Source organism: Nycticebus coucang, chromosome X (assembly GCF_027406575.1).
Source record: "Nycticebus coucang isolate mNycCou1 chromosome X, mNycCou1.pri, whole genome shotgun sequence".
Classification (NCBI taxonomy): Eukaryota; Metazoa; Chordata; class Mammalia; order Primates; family Lorisidae; genus Nycticebus; species Nycticebus coucang.
Window position 1 is genome coordinate 172,528,858 of NC_069804.1, and position 17,668 is coordinate 172,546,525.

The window sequence follows — 17,668 nt, forward strand, 5'->3', positions numbered from 1 at the left end:
AAAACTTTGTGGCATGTTTAGCCAAGGTTTTACATCTGCTTTTTGTATAAATTCTGAATAATAATCTTTTTTCATATGGTGTCCAGTTGCTGTACTTTTCTAGGGGTATTTAGTATTGAATATAGAATGAAGGTATTTATTTCACTTTCAGAGAGTTCAGAAAATAAAGAAAAAAATAAAGACCAATTCAATTTCTCCATGTGCCCCTGTCTGTCTCCCTTTCTGTGTGTGTCTCTCAAGCACACACACACACATACATGCACACACACAAAACAAACAAACAACTCCCCCCCCCGGGAAACAGCCTGGGCAAGCTGAGGTAGGGGTGTGTGTGTGTGTGTGTGTGTGTGTGTGTACTACTCTCGTGTCCCTGACCAGTTCATTTTCGGCCCTGCAGTAATAGAGTGGCCTCAGCATCTGCAGAGTGAGGTTTTACTACTCGGCTATGGATCCTACAAAGGAAAATTCCTTTTCTTTAGCGACAACATGAAGAAAGGGTGTCGAGTTGCATCTTTGGATCTAGCCACCTATTATGTGTACATGTCACGGGGCATCATTTACACAGCCAAACATCAACCTGAATATTGTTTTGTGATTGCATCTACCTTCTGCTTTCAAGTCCGACGAAAGCATGTATTACAAAGAGCCTGATTTGTTACATGCCTCCAACAATACCATTTGGAATGGACTTTGGTTTTCGTTGACATCCTGTTGATTTCCCAGCCCCCCCACGGCCGAGGCCACATCATGAATTTCCTCACCCTATCCTGTCTCATTCCTTCAGCCCATTTGCTTTGGGAGGCTCAGAAGATACTGATAAAGTTTCTATGTGCTCCTGCTGAAGGATCTTTCTATTTCCAAGGCCTAAATTGTTCCGGATGAGGCTCCTGCACCCCCAAAAAGAGGGAAGGTGAATTCTCTGGAAAAGCCTCTCCTGGCATTCTAGCCCTCTCTCTTGAGCACAGCCAAGCACTGAGCACCTGTTTTGAATACTAAATAGCGTGGAGAACTGCCCAGGCCTATTCCCAGGTGGGCTGGGCAGAAATCCCAATTTTTGTGGAAAGAGCCCATAAAGTAGATTACAAACCAACGTAGCATACTATAGTGCCTTGTAACTGCAGGATTAAACCAAAGCACCAGAAGGAGAATGAAGGGCTATCACATTTCATCATTAGAAAACAAAAACACTTAGCTAGGCAGTAGATACTTAGTGTTATCCCAGGAAAAAGCAAACGAGGGTCCTTTTCTACAGCAGAGTCAGGAGTTCTGCTATACTCAGTTATTTTTCCAGGAAGCCTCAAAGCATTTCTATCTAAATCCACTCCCCATAGCATCCCTCAGTATCTCTACCTTTGTTCCCAGCATAATTTGGGAGTCTCTTCAATCGACTTGGTCTTTTGGAGGTATAAATGGGGGTGCCATAAGAAGCACTGTTATATTTTCAGAAGCAAAATATGCATTTTTCTGAAGATACTTCATTAGCAGAGTTCCTTATTATAATTTAGTATTCCTACCTTAAAAGGCAAAGACAATCAAAGGGGAAGGACTATTTTATTACAGGTTATGTAAGGGAAAGGAAAAGACCTAGTGTAATCAAGTCTGGGTAGTTCCATGGAGCAGCATGAGGTGGAAAAGTCTTAGCCCAGTTTTGTAGAACACCTGGAGCCTGTGAATCGGGAAGGAGATTAGGGAGTGTAATTGAACTTGCTAATGACATATAGGATTACGTTAGAGTGACAGAAAAATGAGTCAGGCACTGAATTCTAGCAACAAATATGTTGTGTGTTATCTGATGCCTTTCACAGATGGAAATAAAAGAGTATATACAAGTTCAATTCAAAGGGGAAAACAGAGGTAACCTCGAAGTTTGTGAGATGGAATTTAAGTTTGTGGACTGTGAGTATTCATTCATTATGTACATTTACTAAGTGATGACAAGACAGAGGGAGATGTTAGTGGCAACAATGTGGCCATCAAGAGCTAGCTGAAACAAGGGAGCTAAGGCAAGCTGAGCTGTATATGTGTGTGCGTGAGGGTGTATATGGCTCTCCCATCCCTGACCATTTTTTTTGCCTTGTATTAAGAAAATAGCCTCAGCATTTGCAGAGTGAGATTTTATTACTCAGCTGTGGTAGCTGCAAAGGCAAATTCTTTCTCTCTAGCTACAGCTTGATACACATGTGACTATACATGAAGGCGGACAAGAGGATGGATCGTTTGAATTTTAATTACATTATGATAAAGGAATAATTTTTGCTTAAAATGCATTAGTATTTCACGAGAAGCTATACTTGAACATTTATACATTAAAATTAGTCTCAATGACTTATTCTCCAATAAATCCTTTTGTTCTTCATTTGAATTATTTTAGGGACACAATTACATGACAAAGATTTCCTTGCGAGTTAAAAAAAAACTGTGCATTAATTGTCAGCTATATGGCTTATCTTAGCATGCATTCATTACTATTCACATCATTGGAAGAGGAGATTTGATATAGTGTTCAGCCTAAATCATCTCATGATTGCTAACCTCATGTGAGGCCAGAGGTGTACAGATCTACAATCCTGACACGAGTGTTTCTTTCCATGCCAGCAGAGGGTAGAAGTGCCACAGTGTCCTATAGGACAGAGACTACTCGGTTTGCTATTAGACATCCCTTAGGTAAAGAAAGCTTGATTTGCAATGTTCATTGTAAATGTGTCAGAGAACAAGTGTGATTTGAATAATTAAAGCGGAAAATAGCCATGACTTGTTGATTTTGAGGTTGGCATGTCTGTACTACCAATTTCTACCTGATGTGTAGGCCAGGTTTCATAGGACACGTGGAAACTGAGAAGAATTAGCTTCAGGCCTTAATTCTATGAGGCAAGAGATTCCAATAATGTTAAATAGTTTAAATCTCTTAGAATTACACAGATGAAGAAATACAGATAATAAACTTACAAAACGTTCATCCTTGCAAATACAAAAAGAATGAGAAAATAAGAGGAACCACAGAGTATCATTTCCCCCATCAAATTAGTCGTAACAAATAAAAAGAAAGTTAAGATCTAGCAGCATTGAAGTTGCATGGAAAGTGATACACCAATACACTGTTAGAGGCGTAACCTACCCTATTTGTAGTGAAAGAAGTGTGGGGTGATGTCACAGATTCCTATGGAGGTGAATTCTCATCAGGTATTTATTTACTTTCTATAAGGTATAGTAAAGACCAAATTTTTAATTGATAAATTTGTCCCTCATGACATCGACTTCAGGAAATTATGAATATTTCCTAAGCAATCCCCAAGCCAGCTACCTGCTATTATGGATTTATTTTCTTATATTTTTCAGACTTCAGATCCTAGAAGACAGGTTGCAAGATTTTCTATACCTGAAAAAAACAACTAGCACGTGGTTTCAGGTAGTAAAAACTCAACGTATATTTTACAATGAAATTTATGTTCTCAATTCCTATAACCTTGTTGGGTAAAAAACTCTGTGGGTGTGCTCAAGCCTTTGGTCAACAGTTTCTAGCAAATAATAAATTTTGTTCATTTATTCATTCAAAAATATACAAGAAATAACAGAAACTGTTCTAGGCACTGGGACACAGCAGCAAAACTTCAATTCTAGGAGGATAAATGAATAATTAACCTGAAAGAAGTTATGTAATATGTTTTAAGGCAGTAAGTGATGAGGCAGAAGTGTGGCCCAGAAGTTTGAATAACTGCAAGGAAGTCAAGGTGGCTGTAATGGAGCAAGAGAAGAACAAATCTAGGTAGTAAGAAATGAGGTGAAAGAGGTAATAGATGGACAGATTAATTGGATATAATTGGCTTTGTCTTCGGACAATACTATGGGAGAAATTGGGAGTCATTGGAGAGGTTTAAATAAATGAATGACATGATACTACTTATATTTTACTAGGCACATTATGACTTCTGAATTGATAAGGGCAAGGGTTAGGGCTAGGAGACTGAAGGGAGGCAATCCATGTCACAGATTCTTTATCTTAGACCAGAATGGTGGCAGTGAAGGTAAACAGAAGAAACCTCTGGATACATTTGTTGAAAGACAGTGAATGAATAACATCAGGATGTAGAAATGGCAGTAAATCACAGATAAGCCATGAATTAGCTATACACTTATAACATCATATGAATACTAAATATCTAAGTCAAAATCTACAAATTCTCAAATCATGAATTGTATTACTATCATCTTAGGATGATTGTATCTTTTTCATGGCAATTTTCTACCCAGAGACTTTTGGCACTACCTAAAAGTTATTTCATATGCAGAAAAAAGTGGAGAACAACTTAGCCCAGCTGTGAATACTAAGAGGCCAGAGATATTAAGTTATTGTTTGGGATCCCATACACAGGAAACTTCTAAGGGCCAATGCTTTTAAACTCTGGACTCAGGAAAATAGCAAAATTGCTCAGGGTTGCTCATAAATAGCTAAACACTGGAAGTTAAAACTTTAGTGACAAGTATCTATTAGATCCAAATTTTGAAAAATTTTGTTCTGACATTTAGAACGTTATTGATCCTTTGTAAAAGGATATCCACTTTGGAGATCCATGGATGAAGAGACTTGTGTAACATGGACAAAGTTCAGAGGACTGCTACCAATAGAACATAAATGTCTTAACGCAATAATTATAAATGAGGTGAAAGGTATGTTGATTAGTTTGATTAAGCACTTCAAATTGTAGAAAACATCAACACATTATACCCCATAAATGCATAAATGTATTCATGATCTATGTGTATATGACTTAATAAAAGGAAAAGAAAATGAAGACTGCTACCAAAATTATTCAATCATTGTAAAATAAGGGTATGGGGAAAGGCTGGTGAAACTGGGATTATTCAGCTTGGAAAATAGAAAGTCAAGAAGGGATTTAATGATTGTCTGTAGGTGTATAAAGAGCTGTTACACAGAGAATGTTCAGCTGGTATCAATCTTCTCTTCGGCCAGAACAATGAGAATGCAGTGTAAATTGCATCATGAAGGGTTTAGGCAAAAAAATAGAAATAATTTTCTCATAAGGAGTGGTGCTAAACCTTGAGATAGGTTGCCAGTCCAGAGTTAATCTGACAATGTGTCTGGAATTCCAAACGTTTGATCCATTAATGTCAATTCAATACACATTTCCTGAGAACAAGGTATCATAGGGTAAGATATTTTCTATGCAAGACCATTGATGCAATTCTCCCATTGGCATACAGGGAAAAGGAGTATAATCTGATTTATTCAACAAGTGAGTTATAAGTTCAGAAACCAAAATGCAGAAACCTTAGAGAGTATAAAACAAGATCAGTTAACTTTCATATGGAGGCATTGCTGTGATATGGTGGAGGGGATAAGAAGATATAGAGTGGAGAATTTAAAGGAAGTAGTGAAGGTGAGTTTTAAAAAGTAGCTGGATGAAATTGTATGGTGAACATTCTTATTGCTCAAGGACAAAAGGCAGAGTCATAAGTCCCTTTGCCCCCTTGCTTCGAGGAAATAGAATGGGGCAGTGGCAGGGACGTGTCAGCCAACCCCATGGGTAGAGGGGGATGCAAAACTATCAAAAGGAAACAGGAGTCCAAGACACCTTTCTCCCTAGTCCAGTTTAATTTCTGAGAATTATCTTTACTTCTCTCACTGTATATTTCTGTGTCTTGGGGTGGGATGGAGTCTGGCCCTTTTGTTTTCTCAGACACTTTACGTAACTGCAGTTGGATTCAGAAGAAGGGCATCTGAGGTCAAAGACTAAAGCCAACACCCGGTACCAACAGAAACTCAACCCATTCCTCATAATTTTAGCTCATTGTTAAAATCTGTATTATGCTGGCATGGAAGGAATATGTGTTCTGAGTCTTTTTAACAGCTATGAGACTTTCAGTAAGTTTTCTAATAACCCTGAGCTTTAAATTTTCTTATCTTTAAAGTGGAGGCAGTAATTATCTCCACAAGTTTCTGTAAGAATTAAAATGATTAACAAACTACTTAACTCCTGATATGTATTCATCGCATGCCGGTTACTTACACCTCTTCCACTGTCACAAACTTTCTATTATGGAATGACGTCATTTCATGTCCCTTCTTTGATGAGCATTTTTTGCTTCAGTCTAAACCTCTCCAGTTGGTTTCCTTAACTCTTGTTCATATGGTAAGGCATCTGGTTTGCTCACCTTAAGCTTCTTTTAAATGGATTAATATCTTCCTTAAGAAACGGATTGCTCAGAATGGAAGACATAATTTTAATATAATTCCGTCTCTACAGGATACTATGACCTCATGATGACCTCACTCCGTGTGGAAAATACATTTCTACTAATACATCCTGAATTGTATTGCTTTTTTTGGCAGACATGATCTACTTTTGACACAAATACTGAGGAATTTTTAGAACTTTGGTTTTCCTTGGAGATGCACTAAATCTGGCTCTGTCTGGAGGTAATGCACTGGAGCAAATGATCATACGTGGCTGTTTTGAAACCAATGGATCTCTGATTCTCAGAATGGGCAATGCTGAATGAGTACATTGTAATGTCCAAAGTATTTACATCATAACATCAAACATTACATAACAAAATATCATAACAAAACATTACATAATAAAATATTCCTCTGAGTTGGCCTGTCAAGCTACTATAGCAACTCTCTTTCTTCACTGCTAAACTTTATGGAAAAGCTGCTTGTGTTTACTGCTTTCACTTCCTCACCTATCGCCTTTTTATCCCAAAGCGGCTAAAGATCTAATTGCCCAGACTAGTGATTTCTTCTGAATTATTTTCCTCTTGAATCACTCTGCAGTATTTGACATTATGTAACCTTTGTATCAATACAATTCTAATAAAAAAATCAGAAAGAATATGAATATTTAAAACAAAACTTTAATGCAGAGAATTGTTTTCATAGATAATAAAAGAACAGAGAAGTCTAAGAGTCAACAGTAAGGTTGTCTAAAATTAGCATCATCAGAAACCATGACAGCCCAAGGCCAGAGAACAAACAGAAGAGCCAGGGTTACCGAAGCCCAAGAGATAAAATTACCTGGCTAAAACAAGAATTACAGGGGGATCTAAAGCCACGGAGGAGAGCTGATTGCTGTTGGAGATGTCATTTGTGGCAAAGAGAGAGGAATATATACTCTAGCTTCTGCCCACTCCCTACTTTCCAAACCTTCTCTCAGTGCCTCTGATTGGTTGAACTTAGCTGGACGTCCACTATCAATAGAGTCTTGGAAACACCACCTGCAGAGGTTATACCTCCCCTAAAAAATATGTTGCCATAAGAACAGAACCAGGGAAGGTGAGAAATATAAATTAAGTAAAATAGACCCTGGACTGGCATAGTAATTTTACTATTCAACATTCATTTTTTTCCCATTTTTTTTATTTTTACATATGCATGTGTTTATTAGGTTTCCATTTTTGTCTTCACAAAATTAAAAAGGCTCAAATTTTAATAACAATAACAATGTTTAAAATAAGGACTAGAAACAAAAACCTCATAAAGAACGAACGAACATAAATACATTCAGAAACGGAATCACACAACTGCTACATTAAAATATTTTTTTATTTCTAACCATATACAACATCTTTACATTTCTACCTAGTATGAGGTAAGTATCTGTCATATAAATAAGTTACATTTTCTGCTCAACCAAGAAAGATAAACTGACTCATCAGTCTTTGCATTCATCCCATTTTCAGAATCTTTACATGATACAAAAAATGTCGCCATCAGACTCAATTAAGACTCATCATGGTTAGGTGACCTGTGCACTAATTTGTTAAGCTGTATATCTCCAGCTCTCCTTATACAGAATAGAGTAGACGTGTCCTAATTTGTTTAACTATTTACAAAGTCACAGTTATGTTTTTCATTTAATTTAATAGAACTAAATCTGCTCTCTCACCCAAACTAGAAAACTCCTAGTAGGTCTAGAATCCTCTTTTTTCCCCCTTCCATTCATTCATTCTATCATGATTACTGTAAACATCACCATTTGGGCATCTTGGGAATCTTCCACTCCCACTTTGTTCAATCAGGATTTCATTGTCTCCCATTTGTATATCTGAAATAGTCCACTAATTAGTCTCTCTACCTTTAATTTATTTTACCCTCAGTAGTTAAAAATGCATATTATTACCAAGTTGAGCCATCGTATATATATCTGGGCTGGGCACAGTGACTCATGCCTGTAATCCTAGCATTCTGGGAGGCTGAGGCAGGTGGATTGCTTGAGCTCAAGACTTTAAGGCCAGACTGAACAAGAGTGGGACCCCATCTCTACTAAAAATACAAAAAATAGCCAGGCATAGTGTCAGGCTCCTGTAGTTCCAGCTATGCAAGTGGCTGAGGCAAAAGGATCACTTGAGCCTAAGAGTTTGAGGTTGCTGTGTGCTATGAAGTCTTGGCACTCTACCCAGAGTGACAGAGTAAAACTCTGTCTCAAAAAAAAAAAAATATATATATATATGTATATAAGAGAGAAACACATATCTGATTATGTCCTGTCCATTAACCCTGCACCAACATAAAAGACAGGCTTCCTAACATCAAGGACCATCACAAAGACCAGCTGGTGACAAGTGACATATCCAGCTTCATTTCCTCAGTTCCTGGACGCATTTTTCACTCCAAGGATATCAGATTATACAGAGTTATTTAACATACTATGGATTGTTGCATATTTAATCCTTTAATAATTATATTTCCTTTACCTGAAATGCATTCCCACGTCCTTTACCTATTGGAGTTTAATTCACTCTTTAAAGTTTATTTATTTCAAATATCTTCTACTGTGAAGCTTTATTTGTGTACACTTTTATCTAACATCAGATTTAAATACCCCTTTATCCTTCTGATGCACTTGCAATTTTATTATATCACAGATTGCATATTTTACATTTATTTTCTTGTTGGTTTCTTCAATGAGTCAAACTTTGTTTCAGTGCCTACCAGAACATTTGGGAGAAAGTTGGTATTTATGTTTATGTTGTGTTGTTGTAAGAGAATAGCTACTGCTGAGTAATTTATAAAGAAAGGAGGTTTATTTAGCTCATAGTTTTGCAGGCTGGGAGATTCAAGGGCACAGCCTTGGCTTCTGGTGAGAGCTTTCATGCTGTGTCATAAAAGGGTAGGAAAGATTAGAAGGAAAGTTGACCCATGCAAAAGCAAAAGAGGGATCTGGGCTTTATAAGAATCCATTCTCATGGAAACTAATTCACTGCAAGAACTAATCCAGTCTTGTCAGAGTAAGAACTCACCACTACATGACTGACACCAAGCCACTCATGAGCAATCTCCTCCTATGATCCAACCATCCCTCACTAAGCAGGGCCCACCTCCTAACGCCACCATGTTGGAGATCAAATATCTATGAGTTTGGGTGTGAACAAACCATATCTAAACTATAGCATTCTGCACCTGGTCCCCCAAAACTAATGTCCTTGTCACATCCTAAATTCCATTCCAGGAGTCCCAGAAGTCTTTTTTCAGTAACAATTCAAACGTCTTATTGAAATTCAAGGCTGGCTCCTTCCAATCATGAGCCTGTAAAATAAAAGGAAGGTGTTTATATTTAAGATACAATGGTGGGAAAGACATTTGGAAAGCATTCACACTTTAAAAGGAAACAGAAATACCCAGAATTTACCCAAAGGGGGAAAAATACATTCTATAAAAAAGACACTCGCACCTGAATGTTTATAGCACTATAAGTCACAACCAGAAAGATAAGGAAACAACCCAACTGCCCATCAATACATGAGTGGTTTAATAAAATGTGGTACATGTATACCATGGAGTACTATTCAGGTATAAAAAATGATAAACTAATTCCTTTTGTAACAATCTGGATACAACTGGAGACTATCCTCCTAAGTGAAGTATCAGAGGAATGGAATAATAAACACCCTATGTGCTCAATTTCAAATCAGAACTAAATGATCAACATTCATATGTACATATGGTAGTAAAATTCAATAGAAATCAAGCAGGTAGAAGAGAAGAAGGGATGGGTAAATTCACACTTACTGGGTACAATGTACACTGTCCAGGGAACAAATACAATTATAACCTTGACTCAAACTGTAAAGAAGTAATTCATGTAACTAGAACATTCTGAAATAAAATGAGAGAGGGAGGGAGAGAGAGAGACAGAGAGACACCACATGCAAGTCCAAAACTTAGAAGGGTAAACATTAAATCTAAAAACTCTAAAATATTTTCCTTTGACTTCAGGTTATACAACCTGGGAACATTGCTGTGATGGAGGAGCTTACAAGGCCTCAGGCAGCCCTGCTGCACCCATGGTTTTGCTGGCTGCAGCCCACATAGCTGCTGTCAAAGTTTGGAGTCAAATACCTGTGGGCTGTCTAGGCTGAATGTACATACCATCAATGACTCTACCCCACCTGGGTCCCACTAGTGCCCTTACACCTGTGGCTCCATTAGATATTACCCTTACGGGGATTCTTTGCAGTAGCTTTGAACCCACATTTCCACTCAATGTTGCCCTAGTAGAGACTCTGCAGTGGCTTTGACCCTGTGCAAATCATTTCTTGGACCCATAGGCCTTTCTGTATATACTTTGAAATTTCAGTGGGAGAAGACACCCTCCATGATTCTTAGATTGTGTAGACCTATAGACATAATTCCACCTGAAGTTGTCAAGGCTTATCACTTGTGCCATGCGGAATAGCAGCTGGAGCCATACCTGGGGCTGTTTGTTTATGGCTTTTATTGTAGGAGCTGCTGAGGTGGGGGAGTAGCTTCCCAAGGTAGGGCAGAAGAGCAGCACCCCAGGCCTATCCCCTGAAAACCATTTTTTTTTCTTGTACGCCTCTGGACCTCCAATGGGAACCTTGAAGATTTTTTAAATGCCTTTTTCTGATTGTCCTAGTAGCTCCTTGCTACCTTTCTTTTATGTATTGATAATCTCTTTTAGCAAGTGGATATTAGGCTGAATTTTTGTATTCCTCCCCTGAAAACATTTTTTCATTTTCTACCATACAGCCAGAATTTATTTTCTCTGCTTCCCTTACAGTGATAAATTCTACATATAGATTATTCCTCTCCAGTCATAACTAGCCATAAGCTGTTAAAATTAACCATACCACTTCTTGGAGTATTTTTGCCACTTATAAATTTCTTCCAGCAGATATCTTAACTCAAGCTCTTAAATTCAGCCTAGGGCATAGACACAATACAACAAAGTTCTTTGCAATGATGTAACAAGTCCAGTGACAAAAGAAACAACACCTCAATTCCATGTGAGAACTTATTAGAATGGCCTTGACTGTCTGTAGTTCTACCAGAATCTTGGTCAAACCACTTACCCAATCTTGAAGAAGTTCCCAACTTTATCTCTTCTTTTTTTTGTCTAATTCTGAGTCCTCATCATAATCACCCTTAATAATCCATTCATGGCAATAATGTTCTTTTTCTAGCCTGTTCCTCCAAACCCTTTTTATCTCTGCTCTTTATATGTACTGAAACCACTTCCACATTTTTATGCAGCTTTATGCCAACACCCAACTCCTTAGTACCAATTTTCTGTCTCAGTCGATTTTGCCTTGCCAATAACAGAATACCTGAGACTGGGTAATTTATTTATTTTTTTTACAAGGTTAGTTGAGATAAAAATTCTGCAGGCTTGGAAGTGCAAGGGTATGATCCTGGCTTCTGAGGAAAGGAGTATTTTCACATTACATCATAAGATGGCACAATGGGTTAAACAGGAAGGTGAAATATACAAAGAGACAAACATGATGGGCGTGCTGGCTCTATTGCCCACTTTCACTGGAGATAATCCATGCCTGTGAGAACTAATGTCATCTCACCAGAATGAAAACTCACTCACTACCACAAGAAGGCACCAACCCATTCATTAGAGATTTACCTTCATGATGCAAACACCTGCCACTAGATCTCATCTTTCAACACCATCACATTGGTAATAAAATTTCAACATGAGTTTTGGTAGAGACAAACTCAAACCTTAGCAGCTTGGTGATCAGAACATATATGCTGAATAGAAATCTATTATCAATGAATACAAATGATGGATGAGGACAAAATGTCTTAAAGTTACCTTTGCATTTCATTGTGGGTATTAACAATTATATGTTTAAGTAAAGATTATGTCTGAAAGATATATTGAGAAGAGAGTGAATCTTCTTAACTCTGGACTATGGGAGCTCAAATTCCCAATTTGCTCTAGAAAAAATGTGCTGGAATGAATTTTGGTAGAGATTCATGGGTTAGAATAAAAAGCCTGGAGAGGTTTATGTTAGGGGAACAAAATGACTTATCAGAAAGAGCAACTTGCGAATCATTGGATAAAACTAGTTTCATTTTATGGCTCTGTTACTTATTTGCTATTATACATTGATGAAGTCTTAATTTCCTAGTTTTCTGCCTTGAACCTTAGAGATTTGACATAGAGATTAAAATGGGAATAGAAGGGAACACTTGTGGAAATCTTATATAAATTAATAAATACTACTATATTAGTATATGAGGTAGTGTAATTAAATTTTTATTATTATTTATACTCAGAGGATCAAACTATGCCAATAAAGATATTATATACCAACATGGAAACTGTCACCAAGATAATTTCCTAATTGTCTAGGAGAAAATGTCCAAATATTATATAAATATACATGTAGGTGATCTGAAAGACCATATAGAGTGCATAGCGTGTTTCTAATCTAATATTGCATCACAGCGAACACATTGTGGTATGTGCTATGAGACCATTTGAGAGTGCCAGAGTGGATAATCACTGAGTTAAGGATGGCATGATAGACCAGAGGCATATCTTTTACTAATGTAATAATAAAGAGGCAATTATTTTCTGATCTTATAAATATGTGTAAAACTTGGTTATGATATGGAGTATTATTTTTAATGATAAGTGCGTGGCAGGTTCTCCAATTCTTCTCAATTGTATAGAATGTAATGAAGGGGTTTTGGCACGAGGAACGAAGAGGCTTGACATAGAGTCTGTGCTAAGGGACTGAGGAGCTCTCAGGATGGAGTCTTTCAAGATAACCACAGGTCCATATTTGTTATCATAAAGAAGTAAAATGTAGTTAAAAGTTACTTATCAGGTATTAGCACCAAAGGAGGGAACATGGAAAATGTCAGATAGGGTATCTCCAACTTGTTTTTGCAAAACTGCAGACCTTGAAGACGACCTTTGCCTCCAGAGTTAAGAGACCTTTGGAATCTAGAGAATCTTTACCATAACCATTAGGTCTGGTATTGCCACATCTCACATACACATTTTCTCCTGGAGGGCAGCTTTCTGCCCTCCTGCCTGAACACAACACACAGGCGATTCTCATGACTTCAGGTCTCTTAAGCAGAAAGTGAGTCTATTTTGAAGGTCTGGGACGATTTTCCCTACAAGGTAAGATCTATCTGAACTTCTATTGTTGAAATTCATTATCTGACAAGGATAAAAGAAACTTAACACATGCTTTTTTATTCTTTGTGAGCTTTTGGATTCTGCAATCCCATTACTAGCTATCTACATAGGAGAAAAAAATCATTTTACCACAAGGCTATTTGCACTAGAATGTTTCTTGCAGCTTGATTCACAATTGGCAAGATGTGGAAGCAACTCAAGTGCTCATCAACACATGAATGGGTCAACAAACAGAAATATGTATACTATGGAATACTACTTAGTCATAAAAAGATGGAGACTTTATATCTTGTGCAGTTTTTGACTGGGGCCAGGTTTGAACGTACCACATCGGCTATATGGGGCTGACACCCTACTCCTTAAGCCACAGGGGCCCTTCCCCCCCCCCGACTTTGTATCTTTTATATTTACATGGATGGAGTTGAAACACATTCTTCTTAGTAAAGTATCACAAGAATGGGAAAAGGAAAACAATTCCAATACTTGTAGTCAATACTAATATTAAGCCAGTATATAAACAACTATACTTCTCCATGGAAGGAAAAACACAAGTATATTTTAGTGGGGGAGGGGGAGGAGGAAAAGAGAAAACGGGGGAGGGTGATGGGCAGATTCTCACCTAATGTGCATAATATAACAGTGTTAAGCGCACACACACACGCTATGAAGGGCTCAACTACAATTTGTACATTACCTTAGAAATGAAAACAGTGCTACTTAAACATTTGTACTCTCATTTTGAGCTGAAATTTAAAAAAAAAAGTTGAGCTATACTGATCAGCATCTGAATTTCTACAATAGTTGCTCTCTACAGTTAGTATTTATGGTCAACTTGCAGAACTGCCAAGTAGAGACATACGCTAAGAAATGTTTTGGTTCACTATGGAGTGAGAACAATACTATGTTTAACGGCGTCTTTAAGCTCAGAAACAGATATTTCATTCATATGAACAGGAAATGTTGGAAACTGTGCAAAATATTATTTACATTATGTCTCTAAGGGTGTTTAGAGGTTATTTTATTTAACCCTAAAGAGATGTCAGCTTTTATACCTCTTTATCAGAGAAAGCCCAAAGGGTGGCTCCTGTGGCTCAGCGAGGAAAGTGCGGGTCCCATATACCGAAGGCAGCAGGTTCAAACCCTTCGTATGTGGGACCGGCTCCTTGCCCTCTGAGCCACAGGCACCGCCCAACTCCGTAACTCTTTTCTCAGCCCAACTCCGTAACTCTTTTAAAGAAACTATCCAGTTGTTTCTGGAAACAGCCCTAGGGGTTAGTGATAGCTTTCATGGAGAAGAACTTCTGGAGTGGGCTAGAGGACTACTTCCGCCATCTAGAGAGGGAGTTGACCAAAATGGAGAGCACCTACCTGGCTGAGATGCATAGACAGTCTCCCAAAGAGAAGGCCAGCAAGCCCCCGCCAGTGTAGAGAAGGAAGCGTCCCCATACCCACCTGCAGGTCCCTCACCTAGAAGAGGTGATGAGCCCTGTCACCATGCCCACTGATGAAGATATGGGCCACCAGATCAAGCGCTTGGCAGGTTCCACGCAGACATGGCATATCCTCGAGGACAGCCCCAATGGTTTCCACCTGCAGAGTGTGTCCAAGCTGCTGCTGGTTATCAGCTGTGTTCTGCTGCTGCTGGTCATCCTTAATATGATGCTCTTCTACAAACTCTGGATGCTGGAATATACCATGCAGACCCTCACTGCCTCGCAGGGTCTCAGGCCCCAAGAAAGGTTACCCAAGTCTCAAGCAGAATGGGCCCAGCTTTTAGAGTCCCAGCAAAAATACCACGATAGTGAGTTACAAAAATGGAGGGAGATCATCAAATCCTCAGTGATGCTCCCGGACCAGATGAAGGACTCACTCATCAACCTTCAGAGTGGCATTAGATCCCAGGACTACATGTCCGAAAGTGAAGAGAAGCGGAACCGCTATCATTGACAAGGCAGGAGCAGGGGTGGCGGCAAGAGGCCTGTGCAATACATATATATATATATATATATATATATATATATATATATATATATATATATATATATAATCCAGTTGTATCCAGTTTAGCTTTTGGTAAAGCCATGCCCTAAAGCACAGTGTAGAAAAATCTAATTTCAGTGATTTCCTGTGAAAGCATGGGTGCTCTAGAGCCCTCTTGAGGGTAAGGATGGCATTACACATTAAGATGAGCAAAAAACTAAGCTGTTGGAACAGTGTCTTGAAGTTTTAGGATACAAAGAGATTTTGATGTCATGATCTGATACAGAGATGAACTTGGATAAAGAAAAGAAGGGATACAGATTTATTTTCAAAATGATATCACTTTCAGGTAAAGTAAAAGCCTGAGATAAGAGCCACTTGATTAAAAAATAGAACACCCTGAAGCAAAAAGTATGCAGGTCTACTGAAGATGTGAACCAGTTCCTTCGGGAAAGATGACTCTGCCTCAGTATGGAAACTCTTAATGTGAACATGAAATACAATGCTCAGAATCCTCTCAATGCCGGGAAAAGAAAGTCATATGCCTCACTGAGAGTATGGCTCTCCTGAAAAATGCCTGCCTTTGCCTACTTAGCTGGCCCTATTCAACTGCAGTTTTTAAAGGATCTCCTCTATTATGAGCTTATTCCAGAGGAAATGTCCCAGGATAGCATCTGAAAAAAAAAAGTCTTCAAGAGGTGAATTGTCATTGCTATTCAGCAGTGAATCTGTGGTGACTCAAGAAAGTACAAAGGATTCAGAGGAAGGGGCAAAGGAAGTAAAAATATGACAGAGATAAAGAAGACATGATGATGAAAGATGAGACTGGGGACTTTGATGATGAGTTCTTTAAAAACTGTTCAAAGATTAAAATGACTGCAAGTCAGGAATATTGAATCCTTTACTAACTCCTTAAATGGAATTCAACCTATTTATTGAATAAAAATACTACCTTGCACATCTTGCTCTCTAAAAGATTCAGACGATTGGGAGCTAGAAGAGGCAACTAAAGCTGAAGTTGAAGCCACTGCTGCTGCTGATGATGATGATGGTGAGATATAGGAAGTAAAATGCCTCTTTCATGAAATTAGTCCATAGCATCCTCTGACTCCTTTCAAAGGTATATTTTATTGAGGGGTGGGCAGGAGGAAAATCTAGAAGTTCCCTGAGAGCTGCCTCCGTTCGCACTTCATTATCTGGCCTGCAAAAATAAGTACATGTAGACAATTGGAGTATATGAAACCAACCCCATGATTTAAAAACTGCAGGGACAGAGAGGCCATGAAAGTACTTACAGAAAATGCTAGAAGAAACACACCACGATCAAACAGGAGGGACTGGAGTCCAAGAGGGCTTCTCACAGGTCACTGGAATGTACCTCTGAGAGATTAAAATGCAGAGCACCTTACAAGTTAACAAATCCAGACGTTCAAGAAGAATGTCTGTAAATTCAGAAAATATTCAGCTCATACAGAGGAAACAAATGGATGAGCTGCATCTACAAAAGAGCTTGATATTGCATATGCAAGATGGGAAAGAACATGTGGTCTCTTTCTCAGTTGGAACTAATAACATTCAGTTATACCAACAAACAAGTTAACGAAAAATGACGTGCAAAACTTTTGAAATGTAAATAAACTGAATTGCATATAAAATATTAAGTCAAAATTTTATAAGTGGAACATCAATAAATTTTATTTTCGGTTGAAATTCATACTTTCCATTTTCTTTATTGAGACAATGTTTAACTCTGTTGCCCAGGTGAGCGTGCTGCCATGGCATCCTCATAACTCACAGTAACCTCAAACTCCTGGTCTCACGTGATCCTCCTGCCTCTGCCCGCCAAGTAGCTGGGACTACAGGTGACCACCACACCACCTGGCTAATTTTTTCTACATTTTTGTATAAATGGCATTTCACTCTTGCTCAGGCTCCTCTCAAACTCCTGGCCTCAAGAAATCTCACCTCAATCTCCCAAACTTCTAGGATTTCAGGTGTGAGACACCATGCCTGGTGATAATTTCCTTTTATTTTTTTTCATATTTATTATTTTTTAATTTGATTTTATTAAATCATAGCTGTATACATTAATTAAAATTATAACTCTATACATTTATGGGTACAATTTGATGGCTTGATATACAATGTGGAATGCTTAAATTAAACTGATTAACATAACCATCACCTCACTTACTTATTTTTTGTGATAAAACATTTAAAATTTACTTTCAGTTATTTTGAATTATATCCTTGCA

The 17,668-nt window shown here is 38.1% G+C and overlaps 1 pseudogene; it reads left to right on the plus strand.

The window, feature by feature from the left end:
- The first annotated feature begins 486 nt into the window (after positions 1-486).
- Positions 487-15,408, plus strand: LOC128577087 (protein Aster-B-like; annotated as a pseudogene).
- The last annotated feature ends 2,260 nt before the right edge of the window (positions 15,409-17,668 follow it).